We start from the raw sequence: 22,299 nt of genomic DNA on the forward strand, positions 1-22,299 counted from the left end.
TTTACAGCATAGACTTCCTGATCTCTTATCAAAAGGACCTTGTTTGACCCCACAATTGCAGGACTAATCATTTAATCTCATGTCTGTAAAGAAACCATCAAAGGTTTCCATCCGCTGCTGTATGAAATCCATAGCATTCATATATATCATTCCTTTTCAGGGAATAGTATGCATTTTTATCCATTATGTCTAAGCTGTCTGACCCAACCAAAGCAAGAAGCTTTGTGTACACAAAATGCAGCTCAATTTACAAACTAAGGTCCAATTCGGCCTTCCTTTATGACTCATGCAGTCTCATTAAAGACAATAGGATTGGATGGGGTATAACTGAGGATAGAATTTTGCCCAAAGGGCAAATCTTCCTTGCTTTATTCTTGTGAGCTGCCCCTCTAAAGACAGTAGGCCTACTCACATGAGTAAGATGGGCAGGATTCAGCCCTAAATAAAAGCCTTCTACAAAAGACTTCTCAATTGCTACAGTTTTCAATCACTGCAAATGCTTTTTCTAACAAATGCTCATTTATTGTATTTACATACTTTGCTGTTGGAATGTCTCTTTGATTTACAAAGTTATGTTCAACGTTTGAATATTTTTAAGCTACCCCAAAAATGTAAACAAAGCCAAAGGTGAAGGTGTTCCACAGACACAACTGCCTACGGCAACTGTCAAATGTAAAATTCAGTGGAAAGTTTCAGCATGTCTCCAGTTTAACGGAGTTGAGGAATGCAGCAAAAACAGGTGTTGTCTGACACAAGCAATAATTATCTTTCACCTTGATGGATGTTAATTTAATCTGTTTTTTACATGGTAGCTAGGTCTCAGCTGAGTTAGTGCCAGAAAGCAGATGAGATGTTTAGAGTAGTTTGTATGTGACAATTCCCCGAACAGTTTCTACTCCCCTTTTTTATTTATTACACAGAGCAGTTTTAATGTTCTTTGCTGTTTATCCATTAAATAGCTCTAGATGCATTGTATATTAGACTATTAATATATGTATAGACTCATTAATAGGTTTTAAATGAGCTCATGATGGAAGTGACAGCTTTTGAGGACTCTACCAGAAAAAAAAAGTTAATTAGAAGAATATCCTTGTAAAATATAGATAGACCTTATACAATATTTACAAAGAAAAATTGCTTGAAGTATAAAGTCACAGGACAAAGTGAAACCATCGCTGTTGTCCTGCCATGGCCTATACTTAAATGAAGTCAAAATGTAGAAGGAGCGGCTCTTATCCAAAATGATTAGATACTTTCTAGCATCCAGTGTTTTACAGTACATCCTTCATTTGCATTAAGCAATTCCATCAGACAACACCCGACCTAGGCCCCTGGGCAAGTTTTCTTGCACTACTGGCATTGAAATGTCAAAAAGCCATACAAACACTGACCTTGGCAGTGTTTCAGGGCCAATTACATAAACAGCTCTTTAACCCTGTCTCCAATGCTGTTAGGCATAAAAACAGTAAGTTCATCATAAATGTATATGTTGCTCCCTGGTCTGGCAATGTTTTCTATTGAATTAAAGTTGATAAGTGTATGATAGAATATGTGTCATGCAAGGTGCTTGCTGGTATTCCCCAGATGCCCCACTTACCTGTAGAGAGATCTATTGCCTTTCAGAAATATTGTACATCCAGAAGATACCACTAATAGGGATGACTTCATACTATCACTCACTAGTGATGGATGAACTTCCTCAGCTATCCACCATTACTGTCATGATATAAAACACCATTCAAGAAGACAGTGCAGACCAGGACGTGTGGGAATGACTGAGCAAAAACACATGTTAAAAGTAGAGTACAACAAGAATGCATACTGGTACACAGGTAAGATCACACAAAACTCCTACAGTCAAAACAGACAAGAAACAGGATTGCTAAGAGGGCAAGAAATTTTCCCGTGAGGATGCAGAACTTAGTGGAGCCAAATCAGAATGCTCTCTAAGGAACCAAAGTGAAATCAGAAAGGCCAAATCATGCTTGGAGTTGCAGCTAGCAAGAGATGTTAAGAGTAACAAGAAGGGTTTCTCCAGGTATGTTAACAACAAGAAGAAAGTCAAGGAAAGTGTGGGCCCCTTACTGAATGAGGGAGGCAACCTAGTGACAGAGGATGTGGAAAAAGTGAATGTACTCAATGCTTTTTTTGCCTCTGTCTTCACGAACAAGGTCAGCTCCCAGACTACTGCACTGGGCAGCACAGCATGGGGAGGAGGTGGTGATCAGCCCTCTGTGGAGAAAGAAGTGGTTCAGGACTATTTAAAAAAGCTGAACGAGCACAAGTCCATGGGGCCGGATGCTCTGCATCCGAGGGTGCTAAAGGAGTTGGCGGATGTGATTGCAGAGCCATTGGCCATTATCTTTGAAAACTCATGGCAATCGGCGGAGGTCCCAGATGGCTGGAAAACGGCTAATGTAGTGCTCATCTTTAAAAAAGGGAAGAAGGAGGATCTGGGGAACTACAGGCCAGTCAGCCTCACCTCAGTCATGGAGCAGGTCCTCAAGGAATCAATTCTGAAGCACTTAGAGGAGAGGAAAGTGATCAGGAACAGTCAGCATGGATTCACCAAGGTCAAGTCATGCCTGACTAATCTAATTGTCTTCGGTGATGAGATAATTGGCTCTGTGGATGAGGGGAAAGCAGTGGACATGTTATTCCTTGACTTTAGCAAAGCTTTTGGTATGGTCTCCCACTGTATTCTTGGCAGGAAGTTAAAGAAGAATGGGCTGGATGAATGGACTATAAGGTGGATAGAAAGCTGGCTAGATTGTCAGGCTCAATGGGTAGTGATCAATGGCTCCATGTCTAGTTGGCAGCCAGTATCAAGCGGAGTGCCCCAAGGATCGGTCCTGGGGCCGGTTTTGTTCAATATCTTCATTAATGATCTGGAGGATGGCGTGAACTGCACCCTCAGCAAGTTTGCAGATGACGGTAAACTGGGAGGAGTGGTAGATACGCTGGAGGCTAGGGATAGGATACAGAGGGACCTAGACAAATTAGAGGATTGGGCCAAAAGAAATCTGATGAGGTCCAACAAAGATAAATGCAGAGTCCTGCACTTAGGACGGAAGAATCCCATGCATTGCTATAGACTAGGGACTGAATGGCTAGGCAGCAGTTCTGCAGAAAAGGACCTGTGGGTTACAGTGGACTAGAAGCTGGATATGAGTCAACAGTGTGACCTTGTTGCCAAGAAAGCTAACGGCATTTTGGGATGTATAAGTAGGGGCATTGCCAGCAGATCGAGGGACATGATCATTCCCCTCTATTCGACATTGGTGAGGTCTCATCTGGAGTACTGTGTCCAGTTTTGGGCCCCACACTACAAGAAGGATGTGGAAAAACTGGAAAGTGTGCAGCGGAGGGCAACAAAAATGATTAAGGGACTGGAACACGTGACTTATGAGGAGAGGCTGAGGGAACTGGGATTGTTTAGTCTGCAGAAGAGAGGAGTGAGGGGGGATTTGATAGCTGTTTCAACTACCTGAAAGGGGGTTCCAAAGAGGATGGACCTAGACTGTTCTCAGTGGTACCAGATGACAGAACAAGGAGCAATGGTCTCAAGTTGCAGTGGGGGATGTTTAGGTTGGATGTTAGGAAAAACTTTTTCACTAGGAGGGTGGTGAAGCACAGGAATGCGCTACCTAGGGAGATGGTGGAATCTCCTTCTTTTGAGGTTTTTAAGATCAAGCTTGATAAAGCCCTGGCTGGGATGATTTAGTTGGGGATTGGTCCTGCTTTGAGCAGGGGGTTGGACTAGATGACCTCCTGAAGTCCCTTCCAACCCTGATATTCTATGATTCTATGAAAGACATCCATGAAACCAAGTTCTCAGTTCTGCATATAACTTTTGTAACTCTGAAATCTGCATAAAACAAAATGAAAGATCTGTAGTCGAAAGGGGGTGCGGGGAATGGGAGCAATCACAAACACTTAGACCCTGCAGTAAGGTATAGAGCAGAAATCTGCCCACTGGTAATAGAACAGGAAGGAGATAATTAATGGATGAACTTCAATATGGTAAGTGTTTGGTTTTAGTTTGGACAAGCTTACAAAAAAGTCTGGGAACTTATCTGAATTATCTAAACATCTTGGGTAAAATCCTGGCCCTGTTGACGTCAACTGGCATTTTGTCGTTAACGTCAATGGAGCCCCCAATCCACTCCCCAAACCAAATTGACATCGAGGACTAAGTTTTCAGTGGATTTCTGGTTCATGCTCAAAAAAATCGAGTGCCTACCTTTGCATGCACAATTATAGTCAATTTGTCTGCAATTTGTCTGCAGTCCCACAATTGGGCATACATCTTCCCCATGCTGCTTCTTGAAAATCTGGCCTTAAAAAACCAACATCTCAGTGTAGGAGATGAGTGTGTGCCCATCATATTAATTTTTCCTTCCTATAGAAAGAATAGAAATAGTGATATACATCGTATCAAGTTCACAGGCATTTAATTAAATGCTTAGGCGCCGAAATCCCATTTTTAGGTACTACTCTGATCCACAAACTCCCACCTGGCTGCTGCCTAATACTCAAGGCACCTAAACTCATTGGTGCCTTAGTTTTTGCAGTAGAAGTTCCCTTAGCACCTATGTTCTTGCCTGCTGCCTCACTGTATGCCCCGACTGCTTATCTCCTGCTTAAGCCCCAGAGCAATCCGCACACCAGGAGTAGATGGGTGTTTCTTCATCTAAGTCACATGCAGGGCCCAATTCAGTAGCCAGACTCAGAGGCCACCTAAATCCACACAAAACAGCAGAGGGCTGTGGGGGGAAGAAAGTAAGAGACTTAGCCCAGTGGCTAGGGTACTCACCTAGAATGTGGGAGACCACCAGCTGAAATATCCCCTCTCGCTGATGAGCAAGGAGTTGAACAAGGATCTGACACATTTCAGGTGAGTGCCCAGGCTACAGGGTGATTCTCACTGGTCCAATTAATATTTAATTTTTCATTTAACACTCACCTGAGAGATTCTTCCCCTCAGATAGTGTGGGGACTTGAACCAGTGATCTCCAATGTCCCAGAGGAATGCCCTAACCCTAACAGGGATAAAGGTTATATTGGAGGCCCTTTCCCCCTGCTGTTTTGTGTGGAGTTAGGCAGTCTCTGAGCAGGTTTACTGGATTATGCCCTGCACCCAGTTTAGCTAGGGGAGCACCAGTCTTCCCCTGGTTTTTGGATTGCTAGCAGAGATAGGCACCTCCCTGCAATCCCAGACTAGGGCACTATCTAAGAGAGAGGAGCGGCACTTAGAACACATGGCTCTCATCTGTGTCTCCCATAGGCTTGCTTGGCTGGCTCCCCACCTAGCATGCTGACTTTGCAGACTGTTCTTCTATGGCACCTATCTTTCCCCATTCACTGCACAGGGAACCTAGGTGTTCAATTCAGGCTTTGTGGATCACAGTGTTATTCCTGTGATTTTTTTTTAGGCCCCTAAAAGTTAGGTGTTGTGATGCTCAGTGTCCCTTTGTGATGCTCAAGTCCCTTTGTGGATCCGGGCCCTACCCACAATGAGGAGTAGGTCTGAGGATTACGGAGAATGGGCAGAGAGATACTCACACAATAAACGACAGGCCAAAGAAGTGGGTGCAGCAGTTGCCAGTGCAGATGGTGCATTTAGTATGAATTATTTCCAGAACAATGTTGAAGGTATTTGCAATCAAAACTGAGGAGAAGTCTTAAAATAGGAAACCAGAAACGTCTGAGAAAGAAAAAGAAGAGCATCTTTCATATCACTCAGGCTAGAGAGGATGAGGAATCTGGTTCAATTTTCTAAACCAGGATCATGATTTATTTACAGTGGCAGGTGGGAGACATCATTCCTATTGTTCAGATCCAAGATTTTCTAAAAGAGTTTTCCATTGTATTTGAATATTGCTGTAGTAGGTAGAGGAAGAGCATGAGGTTAAAGCAAGAGCAGGAACTTCACTCGTGCAGACTGAAAATTAGACAAATTAAAGGTCCTCAAATCTGTGCACCAAAGTTGCAAGACTTTCTGTGAGCATGATTTTTGGGTACCCAAACACCTGGGCAGCCAAAATTGCATGTGCAGAACTCTAGGTGTTCAAATGCTGCTTTTGAAAGTTATATATGGTATGCCTTTGTACAGTTTCTAATTATACAAAGACGGATGGTCCAGTAATTTGCATAGTACCCTAGGAAGTACCTGCTTCATCACACACTTCTGGGTGACTTTGGACAAGTCACTTAGCTTCTGTGTGCCTCATTTCCCTATCTATAAAATTTGGATAACATAAGAACTGCTGGACTGGGTTGGACCATGGGTCCATCTAGCCCAGTATCCTGTCTCTGACAGCAGCCAGTACCAGAGCTTCTGGGAGAGTGTATAGAACAAGGAAATTCTGGAATGATCCATCCTTGTCTTCCACTCCCAGCTTCTGAGAATCACAGATGTCAGTGTCCCCAAATATGAGGTTGCATCCCTGACCATCTTGGCTAATAGCCACTGATAGACCTATCATCCATGAACTATCTAGGTTTTTTCATACTCAGTTATACTTTATAACAACAATTCCATACCTCACAGGAGTCTTATGAGGGTAAATACATTAAAGGTTGAAAAATGCTCTGATGCTAGGTGATGGGAGTCACAACCTGGGAACACCTTCAATGTGCCTGATGTAGAGGGATCTCAGAAGCTGCTGCTTGGGAGGAGTTGGGTGGTGAACAGTGCACAAAGAATGACTGATTTATGTGTACTCATGTTGGAGACACAGTTCAGCCTGTCTTGCTGTAATATATCCATCTCTGGGTACAGTGAATTATCGAGAACTTCAAAACATCTCAGAAGCCTATACCAATATTTAACTTTAGTGCTAAGAGTTACAAAAAAATTATTTAGACCTTGGAAAGATGCCATCCCTTGGACTAAAATGAAGTGGATATAGGAGTTAATGGAAATATCCAACTCTAAGAAAAAACATTTTAAGGATAAAAAATAACTCAAAGACAGCTTACATAGGAAAACATGGCACCAGTTAGATTTTATTAATAAAAATTAAGGAGCCAAGAAAAAAAGAAAAACAAAAAGACAACACTTAAGAAATTTAGCTCAGAGACCTCACTTGACACACAGTAGAAAGACCCAAATATTAAAGTTATTAAAGTTAATGAAGAGTGGAGGAAAAGACCAACCAACGGCAGATAATCTTTCACACATGCTAAAATACAGGACCATTAGAACATAATTCCACACCCAACATTAAGCTGTACATTATTTGTAATGAACTTGAAGAAATCCATTATCCAAAATCAGTACAAGTAGATTCTAACTGAACAACTGATACCATGATTTTCTAACTTGTTATTCTATGTAAACTATAGAACAAAAATCCTAATTTTTAAAAAAATTAATTCAAAAGTAGAGTCCTGGGGCAAATTTTGGTTCACGCCACAAAACTAAAGGAACCAGACCGTGAGAGAGGGCATTTTAATTTGGGGCAAGAGATTTTAGGCCAAATAAGGCTGAACTTGAATGCTAGATCTACTGCTCCCCTCCCGTGGCCTTTGAGGAGTTTGTGAGCACTATTTATATCTGAACTTGACAGTGGGCTACTATTTCTGCAGTGAGGAGAACCAATACCCCTGATTTTGGGTGTGGGGGGAGGGAGGGAGAGAAGGTCTAGAGTGGGTTCCAGACTCTGCAGCTCATCTGAATTTGTATGTATATCCTTTATAAAGTACTTTGGGATAGTTTAAGATAGAGATAACTAAGGTATTATTGTTGGCAAGCTCACTCTTTTTTGGTTGGGGAAAGGGGAGCTGGTGTATACGAATGTATTGTGGCCAGGGAAATGGTGTCCTTGCCCATAAGTTGGCAGGAATCTCTGGTAGGTACTTTTCACACATTGTTGTACTGTTTATTCCCTTAAACAGTGAATAAATATGAAATTTTCCAATACATGTTGTACTTCTCAGATGCCCAAATTCAGCACAAAAAATTCCATTTCTATGGACATTACTGAGACTCCTACAAACTCCATGGATGTCATAGATGGAGGAGAGGAGAAGGATGGAGAGTGAACCTTTACACTGTGATCTGGTGAGCTCTGGCAGCCTCCAAAGCATAATATATCTTTTTTTAATACTACCCCCACAAGGCCACAGACTGGAACATGTAAAAATAACTGGAAGAGACTGACAGCTGGAAGAAATCTCTCCAGTTTTATAAAGTGATCTGGTCTGCAGCTTTGGAAGGGTCTTTCCCTTTTCTTTCTTTTTTCTTTTCTTTTTTTTTTTTACTTGCTAGTCAGTCTAAAAAAAGGAATAATTTTCATTTCTCCAGATCAGGTCTGAATTAGATGGGTTTTTAAAATGTGATTATTTCTGCAGAAAGTCAGTTCCCATTAATTAAAAAGTTGTGTGTGGATTTAAAAAAAATCAGATACAGGGCTTCTTATGTATCATGCTTCTATGGCAGCTACCTTTAAAACAGAGCTCATTTCATATTACATCTCTTCCATATTACAGATAAATTCTATAAACTGCAATATTCCGTATAGTTATAATATCAATATCACTTTTCTATTTTTAACAATCATAAATTGATATCCCAGACTTCTGATGCCCAGACACAATACTTCCACTGTTAACAAATATTTTGCTCATGTATGATCATGATAACATAAATTGTATTATAGTGGTGAATCACACGTAAAAAGTAAAGGGCAAGACATTTTCACTGAAATGCAAAACTTCAAGTGGGAATGTACTTCTCATCCTTTAAAAAGAAGATGCTAGAGCGTTGCAAAGAAAACACATGTGTGTGAACTTTTTTCCTCTTGTCTTACAGCTGATCTATTTAGATGGGCCATTTTGACATCCCCTTGAAAGGTATGAAACTCCTGCATCAAGGAAATTGCCTATGATTAAGCGATAATATGAAAGGATGTTTAAATCTCTTTTCTGGGGCATGTAACACATGTTAATGGCCATCATGTAGATGTCAACATTTTGACCCTCTCTTGCTAAATGAGACACGAGAACTTACATTCTCTTCTTTTTTAAAAAATAATGTATTATTCCTTATATTACATATTTCACAAAAAATACAAACATGTACACAGACAATAGAACAAATCATACAATGTATGTCTTATAGCCCATGGACTTATTAACTGAGCATGAAGTATCATGTGGCTAAATTATTTAAGTACATAATAATTTTGCTGAAAAAATAATGTTATTGTGCAAGATTAAATTTTATATATAGCATAATATAGCAAAGTTACCCATTTAATATATCTGTATGCCATATGCAACAAATAATTTTAAATTTAACTTAGTTTTGATTACGTTTAATTTTTTAAGCCAACAAAAAATTCATGGAAGCCTTTTGTCTATTAGAAGGCAATAAGAAAAGACAGTATGTTGTATTTTTTCTCGGTTTTGCAAGGATCCTCATTGTCAGCTAACAACTATATTAAATCACCAAAAAAAGAAAAAAAAAAGAATTAAACCGACATTGAAACCAATTAAAGTAAGAACATAGAGTTAAAATAGATAACAAAAGAGAGCATACCATATCATGTTTAATTCACCCCCTTATGCAGCATGTGATATGTAGGGTCACCTACTGGTACTTTTTACAGTGCCCAAGCATAAGCACTTACTAGTATCTAAATTTCATTCTTGTGGTTTACTTACATATGCTTGTTTATATTAGCATTTTCAAAAAAATGACTGACAGGAAAATAAATCTTTGAAGGGTCTGAGAGATGACAAAAAATTGTATCTGCTCAAGAGGAGATCATTTTTACTATCTCTAATTATCTAACTAACAAACCATGATGGCTCATTTAAATTCTCATATTTTCAAGCATTATCATCATAGCCAGTTGAAGCTAGTGACATTTGAAAGTGGCTAGGCAAATCTGATACATAATGTGCTCTGAACCAGTTTACAACTGTGAATAAAGCCTTTACATTATCAGACTCCAAATAGGAAGGTGCAATCTACCCTGCCCTAAGGAGCTTCAAGTAATCCTGGGGGTGCATTAAACTTAAAAAACCCCAAGGGGATACAGTCTACATTAAAGTTTGGTATTCAACAACCTTTTGTTATACAAATGTATTATTTTCTCAGACATTTAATTATGTCCAATAATGATCCTAATGTATAATAAGACATTGGTATGCTTCATGATTTCTTGCCTCTATTTCTATAGACAGGTTTCAGAGTAGCAGCCGTGTTAGTCTGTATTTGCAAAAAGAAAAGGAGTACTTGTGGCACCTTAGAGACTAACCGCTGCATTTAGCCGTATGGAGTGGAAATCTATCAACTTCATGAAAAAACTTGTACAGATACAGACAGACATCATCTTCCTTTCCAAATGCAATATGAAGAGATATGAAGATATAGTAAATGACAGTGTCCAAAACCCAACCATTTATGGTTTGCGTGTGTAACCTCAGCTGCACTATTAAAGTTATTTACATTCCGACTGGCAACACTGCTATTTATATGGGCATTGCCTTCTGGAGTTAGCAAAGCGAGTTATTAGTTGGTATAAAATACGATGGTTGCTCTACTTCATATTGTTTGTTTCTCTAGTAAGAAGTGCATTTCAAAATCAGGATATTTTGAAGAGAACCACTCATTCAATTCCACAGTGAAGGCCTAAGACTAATATTTTGAAAACCTCTAATTCAAAGACCTGTTATCTTTACTTGACCTTATTTCCTGTCATTGGCAAGAATTGAGTTGCTTCTATTCACTCTAATAGCCATATAGTATAACCCTTGCTGTGAACAACTGCTATTTATGCATCCCTTTGTAGAATGCTACAATCTTGGGAAGTAATATGTCTGCCTCGGAAAGGGTCATTTACAAACAGCCTCTTGTTTGACCTAAGGGACACATCACATTACCTCACCCTGTACTTTTTACCTTATATACTGTACTTCCTTCCTCTCATGTTTAACACAGCACAGGTGGTTCTGTGCTTCAAAACCAGGTGTCTGTAGCTAAATTCATTTGCTGAAATATTCACCTTATTATTATTTTTAGTTTGGAATTCAGATCCCCTAGTACTACAAAAAAAAATTCCTTTTTGGAGAGCAAACTATTGTTTATGGCATCTTTTCACTGCTAACGGGTAAAATTTGCTGCTTCTCTGTAAATGTTGAAAAACATGACTGGAGTTCATGTAGTCATCCAAAAATAATTAAAGATATTTTGATCGTATTGCACCATGTCTGAAGGCATTGTTTGAAGTGGAAAGTAAATTTATACGTACAACTATAATGAGGCTGTACCTGAGGAAGCGAGGAATTCTCCACTGTTAATGGAAAATGGCTAATACATTGAACATATTCTATAAAGGAGTCTAAATGTGTAAGCATTTGTGATTTTTTATTAATGTAGCACACAAGTAGCACTGAAAAGGTAAATTAGATATGCATGGAGATTGTCCATAGTAGACTTAAAAGAGAATTCCTCTCTTCACCCTGCACAGTTTATCTGAAATTCTGATCTCAGAATGTGTCTGTCTCATATACGTAACTCAGAGACATGCACATCATAAATAATACTATGGTGATGGGGGTTAAATATATTTAGATAGATTAAATCAGATATAAAAAATACGTAGAAAAAAATGGTTCATTTCTTCATGCTCAGTACAATTTTGACCTTTGTTGATTAGTTATCTATAGCAAGGACAAATGAATTGCACCAACTATCCACTATGTTAATCCAGACTGCCATTGGGGAAAAAATATAAACACAGAAACTTAGGGTGAAATCCTGAATCCCCTGAACTCAATGGGAGATTGTCCCTTGATTTCTGTGGGGCCAGAATTTCACCCTTAGTGAAGAATATAGTGTTTAATTCCAATTCCCAACTAAGCAGGTCAGATTGTTGTTTCCAATAGTTTCTCCTGTTATTGCATTATATCCAGACTGGGAGGGAGAACGGTCAATTTGTGGAGCATTAGCAAAATCTAGAATAATCAATCTATGCCCTTAAACAGTCTCACCATTAATATTTGAAATGTACACATGTGTCTCATTGTATTGATTTAAACGGTAGCTTTGCCCAAACAAGGACCGCAGGACTTCTATTTGAAAATAATGAGAAAGTGGAATATCTATGGATTTTTTTTTAATAACGTGAGCAGAGCTCCATCTCATTACCAGACTGAAATGAGCTATGCTGTTCACTGATTACCTTTCAGATCACCTACTATTTCCTGGGCAAACTAAGGATTGTTCTGTATGGAAGAGTGAATATTTGGTTTGTGGCTCATGCTTCCCTAGCATTTCTATTTTCTATGAAAGCAATTGTTTACCTCTTTTAAAGATCAGAGTGTTAAATATCTGGAAATAGACTTAATGCCTTAATCCAAGGTAATTGATATTGCTTGGCTAATTGCACTAATACTAAAATAACCACATCACTTCCAAAATAAACATAGTTGTAAAGCAACAAGGCTGAGTTAGTAAGCTGGCAATATTGTGCCTCTCACAATTATACCTAGAAACAACTGGTCCTTTCCCCCACTTGATACTGAAGATAATAAACTTGGCAATCTAATACATTTCACAAAGCAATAGTAAAAATAGAAATACATTATGCAAAAATCTTGGCATTTTGAATGCATTAAGCAGGTACATCCAAAGGAAAACATACAATAGTATGTGGAAAGTGTAGACAGAGCTTTTTTTTTTAGTCATCGTGAATACTTTAGTTCCTGTTTTCTGAGGCATATAACAAGAATATGCCAGTTATTAATCTTTGGTGATTTAGAGCCCAGTCCTGCAGCCTTTACTCAACCCATGAATGCTCCTTACTCATGCAAGTAGTTTCAGTTACATCAGCCGTGTGAGTCAGTACTGCAAGATTGGACTCTTATTTATGATATAGAAATGAAATGAGCATACTAAGCAGAACCTGAGAGAATTGAGAAGTTACATTTTCCACAGATCTGATTACCAATAAGGCAATAATTTTTCCAGATTTAAAAATTATTGCTTAAGTCCTTCTATCCCATGGGAAACTACTGTGAAAACCACAAGTCTGTGGACACCTGGAATTGCTACTGTAGTCACCTTTTCAGGTGAATTTTCACAGGGATGAAGGGGGTAAGGGGAATATTTAGGCATGTAAAGTCTGATGATTTCTAGGGAAATCTGGTTCCTTCCAATTAGATTTCAGGGCATCTCCGCCTATGAGCCAGCCCCCCATTACTGCTCCTTTGCCTCCCTTTTAGTGTTCCTCATGATCATCAATACCGTGGTGCTCAAACATCCCTCCCATATCACTGTTCTAGAAAGTCATCATCTGGAACACTTAAGCTAAATGCCTTCAAGAGTAAGGCCTGAGGGTTTTCAAATCAAGCTCTTCTTGGCATTCACCCTTTGGAACGTGCTCCTGTCAGAAACTCATCTCAGCCTGATCTTGGCCACTCTCAGAAAGCTCAGATGGCAGATACTTTGGTTGTTGCAGCAGAACACCCGTAGATAGATAAACCTGATCCTCTCCATGTTATAGATGCTTCTCACAACCTACTAGCAGCTCACTAGTCTTATGCAACCTGAGCTTCAAGGCAACTCACTCCTATCCATACCCAAACATTAGGAGAAGTTCTCAGTAACACAGTCTGGGTGAAATAGAAATATTGGTCTTGGCATTAGAAATCTGCTGAACACAGTTTAACACATGAGTCTCATCTACATGCATTTCCAACACTCCATACATGCATTTTACAGAAGGGAAGAGGAGATGGAACCATGTGCAACCCCATCTGTGAGCACCATAAGAGATTATGAGTACTGCCAAACACCTTGCACTCATCAGTGAAGGAATTCAGTTGCCTAAGAACAGCCTCTTGACACCTGCCACAGTCCATAGACAAGTCAATAACATCTTGTGATCAAGGGAATTGAAGGTAGCTGACAGGTCTCAGTTCCCACTAGCTCAAGAGCACTTCAGACAATGATGGTCATCTTGCAAGCATAAATATGTTAGTTTGAGTTATTATTTATAGATAAAGATATTTATGCCTAACATGGCTGGTTTTACCCAAGGAAGAAATCTTTTATTTTCAATCCATTTATTAAAGTTACTTAATATTTACAAATTCTTTTCTATAGACTTAATATTTCCCTCTCTAATATGTTGAGACTCATGACATATGTTTCTACTTACCTGAAATACGTAGGCAGGTAAAGCATAACACACATATTCGCCATAGGTATCATTTCATCTAAAAAAGTAACTATAACACAAACTTCATGATGAAAAACAAAAGATATACTGGCATTAAATATGGAAACAGCAACAAATTCAAGAGGGGAAGGAGCTGCCTTCATTCTTTATTTTCCAAATAAGATGGGAAAGAAGCTCTCCACGAAAATCACCTTGGCTGAATTAATCTACTTGGATGGTAGGTTCTTTGGGTCAGAGAACATGTTATTTGTTCTGTGTTTGTACAGCACCAAGCATAGTGGGGTTCTGGTCCATGACAGGAGCTGTCAGATGCTACCACAATACAAACAATACTACTATATGTAAATAAAGATGGCCATTCTGACAGTAAGCAATGGGCATATTGTGGGTTCACGGATGAGTCCTGTGTGAGATCCTAACCCTATTGAACTCAGTTGGGTTTTTTTGCCACTGGCTTAAACAGGGCTGGAATTTTGCCCCTTATATGTCATAGTTTGCCTTACATGTAATACATAAAGCAACCTCTTACATCAATTGGCTTAAACAATGCCACCTTGACAACATCTATTTTTGTTATCTGTGAACTTGATTTGACTGGCTTAGCAAATTTTTGGAAAGCTAAAGTCCATAAGCACCGACTTCCCCTCTTTCTCATGGGTGCTCAACCCCGCCCCTGCCTCCAGTCCCGCCCCCACTCCACCCCTTCCACAAGGCCCTGCCCCTACCCCGCCCCCATTCCAACCCCTTCCCAGAAGTTCTCACCCCAACTCCGCCCCCTCCCTGCCCTATGCTAACCCCTTCCCCAAATCCCCGCCCCAGCCCCACCTCTTCCCCTGAGCAAGCCATGTTCCCACTCCTCCCCGTCTTTCCTGGAGCGTGCTAATGCTGCCAAACAGCTGTTTGGTGGTGGCCAGGTGGGAAGCACTGGGAGGTAGGCAGAGGAGCAGGGATACGGCGTGCTCAGGGAAGGAGGAGGTGGGTTGGGGGAAGGGGTGCTTGGCTGTGGGTGGATGCAGAGCACTCACTAATTTTTGAAGGTGGCGGCGCCTATGTTAAAGTCAATTCTAAATCACTGCAAGCACATAGAATAAAATACGCAATCTGGATGGGGTTTTAAACAGATTTGGTAAGGCAAAAATGATGCAGCAGACTACCTATAGTGACAAGAGCACAGCTAGGATTCTCTTCCAATTGTCCTCCTAAAATTGCTTCCTGTCAGAAAAAAAAAATCCCTCTTCTACAACACGGAATGTACAGGTATGCTCAATAGCCACGTAGGGTTTGGTAATTCTAGCAGACTATATAAACGTCCATTTTCCCCTGTTTACGGGTCCTATTTTGGCATCATTTTCATATGGCACAGAATGGGATGATTTCAGGGGTGAGATCCATGACTTTAAGCAGCTTGTAAGTCTGTTGTGGAAGTTACACACACAAGTTACTCTATCCATTCCAAAATGCCAGCTAGCCTTAAGGGTCTGTCAATGACACAAGAGGGGGCAGGTTTTTTCAGCAATACTCAACAGGCTTTTGGTCTTATCCTGAGTAAGTCAGAATTTGGTAATCCTTCCTTCAGCCCCCACTCCCCAAAATGCAACTGGGGAGAGTCACGATGCCTTCAGCCTGCTCTTCCCTCTAGATCTACAGCCATGCTTTCCTAGGGAGAGCAGCAGTAGTATCCCTGTTTTACAGAAGAGCAAGGCAAGGTTGGGACACATCAAGTCACCAGGAGTACCAGGGAGGGAACCCAGGTCCCCTAACTCCCAGGCTGTGCCCTGTCCAGAATGGTGCTCCATCTCTTTCATGGAGAAAAGAATGGTAAAAAAAAAAAAAAGATGTACATGTGTTCTTCAGGTGTATTGATTAACTCCATCTCCAAGTTATGCCATAATTTCATACACGGGATGCCCAGCAGTCTCTGCGTGAGATTGCCTGGTTAGAAGAAACTGCTGAACTATTTTACTTGTAAACCCCAGTTTGAAATGCTAACTGCTGTGGAGTGTTTATGTGAGTGATAAACTGTTTAAGAAGAAACCTTTGATCTCCAATCAAGTAACGACTTGGAGACCTTCTGGAGTCTGGGGAGCCTCCCTAAAGACCTTTGTTTCCAACCATCTCTGGAGGAGGGGGAGGGGAGAAGCATGTTGCTCAGTTATTGTCCAGGAGTTTGGATCAGCTCATAAAGATGAAAGGCCAACTCTCCCTCCCCTCCCCGCCCAGCCCAAAGTTACCCAGTCCTATGGTATAAGGCAGTTCTTAACTTTAAACTAGTTACTTGGCCTTAGTTAAGAAGGTTGTTATCAGTTAAAAGGACAGCTTAAGGTGATTGATGGTATGGTGGTTAAAGAAGGTTTGTAAGAGAAAAATTTAATGAGGTAAAATTTAAAATGGCCTGTGGTATCTCTTGTGCAGGATTCAGTATGATATTGTCTTATAGTCCTGTTTGATTTTAACATTGGAATGGAAGGACTTTGATTTGCATTCTGGTAGTGATAGAAACATGTTAACTTTATCATTCGATATCTGATCAATTGTTCCAGTGTTGGCTCATGTGCTAGATGAAATTACTCCTTCAGTACCACTCCTCTTAAATCACACAATCTGCAAAAGACAGAGTGAAAGATGCAGAACATTCTGTTCTCCCAATATAGGGGATATAGTAGGAAGGGTCTTTACCCTGTCAAATGACAGAGTTGGGTTATAAAAAGGCTATAACCATGATCAGCTTTGAAATTCTTTGTCTGTTGCAATCCCACTACTCATCTCACCTACGTGAAGGCAGATGCCAGTGCAATTCCAAATTCTGAAGGGTAAATTGCAGTGTATCTCCTCAACTGGAGAGATAAACTATGTTTATAGAAAATGTCCAGATGTTTCCAAGTGCCAGAGACTTGCCCTAGAGTAGAGAGAACAGCTGGGAATCAGAAGAAGGTTTTAGGGAAAGGGAAGAGTACTAGAGAAGATAGTTTTCTTGTATGGTATTTTGCTTTAAAAAACAACACTAGGTTTGGGCCTAGTGACATGACAATTTCTGATCTACATTGTACCAGTTGGAATGAAAGGGGTTTTTTTTAGCGTATTTAATGTTTGTGAAATATATTAGCAACAACAATACAAGTTTCTCTCATCCTTTCTCCCCAAATTCTTCAAATCTGACCAGAAATTGACTCTCTAAAGGGCAGAAAGTAGTTCATTTTCTGTCCAATTCATTTTCTGAGACTGCCAGTTGAGGGGGAGTGTCACCTGTTTAATGTTGACTCGACTGAGACCAGTAACTTGTTTTCCATAGTCCACTTAAAACCCATCAAATGGTAACAACTTTCAGCCACTGCTCAGCTGGGCTGGATATGAAACAGGGACCAGTGAATGAAAGAGGCTATGTGCCAGTCTCTTAAGTAAAATAAGTCTCCCTCTTTATCTTCTCTGCACCTTCTGGAAATATGTGGACAGACATACTGCAATGACATTCTGGTTACAGAATATGCACATAGTGAATTGTGCATGAAAAGCAGCCTATCAGTTCAATACAAGCAAGTTTAAGACATCCCATCATGTAGTTGAGTTTATTTAATGAATCAGTAATGTTCAACTCCTCCATATGGAAAGTTTAGCACACCTTCTATGGAGGTGGTCAGAAGGAGAGAACCTTTAACCTATCTGATGGAGATGCTTGGGGAACTCAAAATATCAGAGTCTTAATTAAGATCAGTGGATACATATGACCCACACATTGGTGGAGGCAGGGGGGGGCAGTGAGACAAGACGAGCTAAATAATAGACTTTTGAGTCAGCTAGGAGTTTCTGGCCATTAGTTCTGCACAATTAGAACAGCCATACTGGATCAGAACAAAGGTCCATCTAGTGAACAGTGGCCAATGCCAGGTGCCCCAGAGGGAATGAACAGAACAGGTAATCATCAAGTGATCCATCCCCTGTCACCCATTCGCAGCTTCTGGCAAACAGAGGCTAGGACCACCATCCCTGCCCATCCTGGCTAATAGCCTTTGATGGACCTATCCTCCAATAGTTTATCTAGTTCTTTTTTGAACCCTGTTACAGTCTAAGAATTCAGATAGCTTTCTATATGTAACCCCATAAGGTGAAAGTGTGTATAAACGTTGTAGGTGAGAAAGGCTTAGTTAAGTACTTACTAGATTGTCCTTTAGCTCAGTGCTACTCAAAGTGGTGGTCCGCAGACCGGTGCCGGTCCGTGAGCCATTGGCTGCCGGTCTGCGCACATTGGAAAAAAATTGCCGGTCCCCCACATCAGATAGCTTGAGAAGCATGGCTTTAGCTGACTTCATAGAGGTTCTGCCTCTTGGCTACACAGGCCCAGTTCAAATCCAGATTTAGATCATGAGCAAGTCCAAAACAGTCCAGTGATAGGAAGGAAGACTACATTAATTAAGTAAGTGTGCTTACTGTGTATGGCTACTGACTACTAGTGCATCTGCTAAAGGGCCAAGCACTTGACAGCATAGAAGCAGCTCTCAACCAGTTTTTCTTTGCAAAAAAATATTTCCCCAGGATTTTCATTTATCGAGTCTTTAGCCACTCAAAAAAGAATGAGTGACCCAAGTCACTGAACCATGCTTCTTCCTGAATGACCAACAAGTACACAACAGACTCGGACAAAACAATGAACCAATTCAATGGAGATGCAAGTCAGCACCTCCTGAGCATACAGTTTCCCCTTCAGCCCCTCCTAGCCCTCTCTGCAGAGCAAAAACCCCACCTGTTAGATCCCCTGGTTATGGGACTGAGCATCACCTGTTCCCACTTACTGGTTCAAGGGCACAGCTGCTTCTCCTCAACTCAGACAAACTGAGAATGGAGGAAAGCAGCTGCAACTGCCTGCCTGGTGGCCTGAGCCCTTTTCTCAAGCTGCTTTGGTTTCCAGCTCAAAAGGCCAGAACCTCTTCCTTAACCCCGGTGCACTTTATCTAGATGGCATTCAAGAAATAGATGGAAAAAATGCTTTTCTTTAACTATATAAAAGAATTAACATTTTGTTATAACCAAAGTTGGGGCCTTTACTCATTAATAAAAATTTCAGTCTCATATAGTTGCTCTCTCTACTGGTCAACTGTGAGCTTAGATGGCCAATACAGCGTATCATTCTGAATGTGTTACCATGGTAAGATTCCAGAGTGGAAGAGCATCTACTTGTCCAATGTAAGTAATGCAGTGCTAAGAGCATGTATCTTCTATCAGCATATACATTTACATAGTGTCAGTAAACATTCTTACTAAACAATTAGTCTACTATGATCAGAATTTTCAGATATGTTCCTAGAATTAGGCAAAAAGAGACCTTACTTCTATAGGTTCCAGAAATACAAGTCAGGCCCTCGATAGCATTCTTATGTTTTGGTCATTTGTGTACCATGTGTCATTTTAAATATTTTCCATCTGCTAAAACTATGTGTAGGTTACCCCCCAAAAAACCCCTAACTGGGGCTAAAAACTAAGTCCCAGATCCTGAAGGTATTTAGACTCCTAACTTCCACTGAAATCACTGGCAGTTAGGAGCCTAAATACCTTTGAGAGCAGGGCACCAGGGTGGGACTATCCATGTGTATGAAGCTGAGCAACAGCAGATTAGTTTGCAAGATGAGAGCCTGCGTTAAGATTTCTGAATTTTATCAAGAGACTGTAGTGTGAGCCAAATCTCTCTCAGTTACAGGGATATAAATTCAGAGCCCCTCCAAAAGGTCAGCCACTCTGGATATGCACCACAGTAAGCAAGAGCAGAATCTGGCCTTTCACCTTTCCCAGGTACGATGGTTTACATAGCTAAAGCCTGTGGGGTTATATTTACTGGTGTGCTCTCGCTGATCCGTGCTGCTGCAGCCTGTTAAGCCATGTTGTTTCACCAAAGCAGCAAGAATGCACCAGTGAATCTAGCCCACTGTTTATTGCTGTAAAACTTTTGCTTAAAAAACCCCCCTTTGGGACAAGAAACAAGTATTTACCTTCCTGTCAGGTGTGAGGCTGCACTCCTCTTGGAACAAGTGTAACCGACCCTAGCAGCCAGCTACTGCTTTCATGGTGTCAGGAAGTAAGGATAAAAAAACCTTCAGTGCACACCTGCCTTCTCTACCAAACTAGCCTTATTAGTGTTAAATCTAATAGAGGATACTGCCAAGGAAATACTCTTAAAAGTAGGGAGTGGGTATTGGAAAGAAGATGTTTGTTTTCAAAGAGAACACTGCAGTAATGAGGCCACATATAACAAGCTGTGCCACTTAAGGTCAGGCTGGGATGACTAGTGCTGTTCTTTGTAGCCAGTGAAGCCCACTGCTGTGAGCCTCCCTGATTTTGTGGAACAAGGGATATAGAGCTATGTCTTGCTCAATTCTACTCAACCACTCCACACAGCTCCCTGTGTCCCAGCTGGACACCAACAGACACACAGCTGGAATGTGTCTGGCTCACCTGGGGTTTAATATTGATAAAATAGGTATTAGAATGATAAGAAAGTGTTTAAACTCTGATGGGTGCTTGTAAATTGCTGCATGTGTTAATATTACTTGCAATATCTCTGTTCCTTATTGTACTGTAATATTTGAACAGTTGTATTGTGAGCCTCTGTGGGTCTATGGGTAAATGTAGGAGAAGGATGTTAATTTATGAGAAGAGCTGCTCTTCTACAGAAATTGTTACTCATCCCAAAAAAGGAGACCCATCCATACCAGACAGGCTATGGTTAGAGCTTACAGCTGGAAACTCCCCACATTTGGCTTGAGAAACAGTCAACAAAAGGATTTGTTTTGATTGAGAGCCTTATTGTTGTTCTGCTCCCCTCCTCATGAAGATGAGTCATGCGAGTAGACATCAGCTGAGTATGCAGCTCGGAGCACATGGCAGGAGGGGGTTGAAAACCCCAAATCAAAGGAACTTTGGGTCTCTGTGCTGCTTGGATTCTGGAGGTGGGCAAGGTATTTCTAGGCATAAGCAAGCAATTCCCAGCTGCTTAGCCTGGGTTAGTCCTAAAAGACAAATAGAGCTGCTGATTATAGAAGCCTATATTACCTTTTGAAACCTAAGACCGTAAATCATTTGTGTGCATATGTTTTCTTGCATTAACCTTGTAAATAACTCTCTAATTTCCTTTTCCTATTCAATAAATCTCCATACACTTTACTATAGGATTGGCTACAGGCATTGTCTTTGGTGTGAGCTTAAAGCACAGTTGACCTGGGGTAAGAGCGTTTTGAACTAACCTGAATATTGCTGTGATTCTTGGTGTAAGGGGCCGTATGCTCACCTGGGTGGCAAAACAGACTAAAGTACCTAAGGTGACTGTCTGATACTCTGTGTTAAAGCTGTTAATGTGCCGGAGGAGTTTGCATTTGGTGCAGATAGTTGGTGAAATCTAAATGCACAGCCCGTTTGGGTTGTGCCGTGTTTTTTAACAGTGTGCCCTGAGGTTGGTACTCACACTCTTGCTTTGCTGTTAGGAGCATCACTGCTATGTCCTGCCCCAATTCTTCTCAGCCAGAGCTTGCCTTCTTGGTCCTTTCCACAGGTCCCCACTGTCACGACTGCCTATTCAAAATAAACCTACTCAGAGAATGATGACACAAAGTGGAACCCATATAAGAGGAAGATATTCTAGTAGTAAAAATATTACTAATGTCATTCAAGGCACAATAAACTGAGAAGTCAGTCGTGGCAAAAATTGTCCATTACCCTGTATATACTAGGAGCATATATACTCCTTCTGCTAAAGGCAAGCCAGGTATGTGTGTCTCCCTTTTTATAAAGATAAATTCGGAAAATTTTACAGAGTGTAGATTTCCTCTAATCTATCTTGCAGCTCAGAGGCTGAAGCTGGTCAGAGCAGCAGTGAAGAGCACATTTATTTCTTCACAGTGGGTGATCACCCATCTTTATGCAACCCCTCCCCAAACTGGCTGCTAGCTAATTCACCACCATGTACAAGCTGATGTGTCTGTGTGCCAGATATGGTTGTTTGTATGTTTATCACTGCTGATCCCATCCACAGACTGCAGCAGCATAGCAATTAATTAATGCAGGGTAAGCTAAGAGGAAGCAACTTTGAGAGAGAGAGACCTTTTTTTTTTTCCTTCCAAGT

Source organism: Eretmochelys imbricata, chromosome 7, assembly GCF_965152235.1.
Source record: "Eretmochelys imbricata isolate rEreImb1 chromosome 7, rEreImb1.hap1, whole genome shotgun sequence".
In the NCBI taxonomy this organism is placed as follows: domain Eukaryota; kingdom Metazoa; phylum Chordata; order Testudines; family Cheloniidae; genus Eretmochelys; species Eretmochelys imbricata.